Source organism: Nerophis lumbriciformis, linkage group LG16 (assembly GCF_033978685.3).
Source record: "Nerophis lumbriciformis linkage group LG16, RoL_Nlum_v2.1, whole genome shotgun sequence".
In the NCBI taxonomy this organism is placed as follows: domain Eukaryota; kingdom Metazoa; phylum Chordata; class Actinopteri; order Syngnathiformes; family Syngnathidae; genus Nerophis; species Nerophis lumbriciformis.
This window is the reverse complement of record NC_084563.2, coordinates 29,989,599-29,992,098: the sequence shown is the minus strand read 5'-3', so window position 1 is coordinate 29,992,098 and position 2,500 is coordinate 29,989,599.

The window sequence follows — 2,500 nt, the reverse complement described above, 5'->3', positions numbered from 1 at the left end:
AAATAGTTTGTGACTAACTTATTGAGCATCATCAACATCTTCATACAAACACATTTTCTAAATAATCATCACATTTACCCACAATGAGCAAAAGAAAAGATCAATAAAATAATCACCTTAAAAAATAAATGAATAACTTAAAAATAAAAAAATAAATTCAATACAATAAATATTGTAGGATAAGAAATGTGAATTGTAGATATTGCTATGACTACTACTATTGTTTTCACTATTTTATGTTTTTTGAAATTGATTATGTATGTTTTATTTTCACATTTAACTCAAAATATGCTTAATATAATTTTTTAGAGTGCATTTATTTAAAAAATTATTTAGTGTAGTGGATATTCTTTTTCTTTTTTAGTGTGTTGGATTTTTTGTATTTTTTTTAAGTAATATTTTTTTTTTACTGTAGTGGATTTGTATTATATTTTTTTAGTGTGGTGGATTAATTTAATGTATAGTATTTTTTTTAATGTAGAGTATTTTTTTAGTGTAGTTGATTTATTTTTAATGTAGGAAACATTTTTTTGTATTTTTTAAGGTAGTGTATTTAAAAAAAAAATAGTGTATTATTTTAGTATAGTAGATGTTTTAGTTTTTTAATGTAGTGTTATATATATATATATATATATATATATATATATATATATATATATATATATATATATATATATATATATATATATATATATATATATTAATGTTAGTTTTTTTTTTTTAGTGTTGTGTTTTTTTAATGTGGTGTATTTTGTTGTTGTTGTTGTTGTTGTTTAGTGTAGTGTATTTCTACTACTTTTTTCACCATTCAGGCTCTGCTTGCTGGAAAAGCTCAGAATTTTTTTCCCACAACATATAATTAAGAAGAGAGTTTTTCATTGATGTGTGAAAAACAAGCGGCGCTCTTGCGTGACCTCTCTGGTCCACCAGGATTAGGATTAGAGGGTTTTAAATTGGCCGCTGAGTGAAAATACACACTTTGCTATTACGTCATACAGTAAGATGTAGAATAAGATGTACAGAAATATGTGCAGTAAGATGTACAGTAAGATGTAGAGTAAGATGTACAGAAAGATGTGCAGTAAGATGTACAGTAAGATACAAAGTAAGATGTACAGTAAGATGTACAGAAATATGTGCAGTAAGATGTACAGTAAGATACAAAGTAAGATGTAGAGTAAGATGCAAAGTAAGATGTACAGAAATATGTGCAGTAAGATGTGCAGTAAGATGTACAGTAAGATGTAGCGTAAGATGGATAGTACTTTATTGATTCCTTCAGGAGAGTTCCCTCAGGAAAATTAAAGATGTACAGTAAAATAGATAGATAGATAGATAGATAGTACTTTATTGATTCCTTGAAGAGAGTTCCCTCGGGAAAATTAAAGATGTACAGTAAGATGTACAGTAAGATAGATGGATGGATAGTACTTTATTGATTCCTTCAAGAAAGTTCCCTCTGGAAAATTAAAGATGTACAGTAAGATGTAGAGTAAGATGTACAGAAAGATGTACAGTAAGATAGATGGATAGATAGTACTTTATTGATTCCTTCAAGAAAGTTCCCTCAGGAAAATTAAAGATGTACAGTAAGATGTAGAGTAAGATGTACAGAAAGATGTACAGTAAGATAGATGGATAGATAGTACTTTATTGATTCCTTCAGGAGAGTTCCCTCAGGAAAATTAAAGATGTACAGTAAGATGTACAGTAAAATGATGTACAGAAAGATGTACAGTTAGATAGATAGATAGATAGATAGATATATAGTACTTTGATTCCTTCAGGAGAGTTCCCTCAGGAAAATTAAAGATGTACAGTAAGATGATGTACAGAAAGATGTACAGTTAGATAGATAGATAGATAGATAGATAGATAGATAGATAGATAGATAGATAGATAGTACTTTATTGATTCCTTCAGGAGAGTTCCCTCAGGAAAATTAAAGATGTACAGTAAGATGTAGAGTAAGATGTACAGAAAGATGTACAGTAAGATAGATGGATAGATAGTACTTTATTGATTCCTTCAGGAGAGTTCCCTCAGGAAAATTAAAGATGTACAGTAAGATGTACAGTAAAATGATGTACAGAAAGATGTACAGTTAGATAGATAGATAGATAGATAGATAGATAGATATATAGTACTTTGATTCCTTCAGGAGAGTTCCCTCAGGAAAATTAAAGATGTACAGTAAGATGATGTACAGAAAGATGTACAGTTAGATAGATAGATAGATAGATAGATAGATAGATAGATAAATAGTACTTTATTGATTCCTTCAGGAGAGTTCCCTCAGGAAAATTAAAGATGTACAGTAAGATGTACAGTAAGATGATGTACAGAAAGATGTACAGTTAGACAGATAGAAAGATGTACAGTAAGATAGATAGATAGATAGTACTTTATTGATTCCTTCAGGAGAGTTCCCTCAGGAAAATTAAAGATGTAGAGTAAGATGTACAGTAAGATGCACAGTAAGTAAGTATGTGCTCGTCCT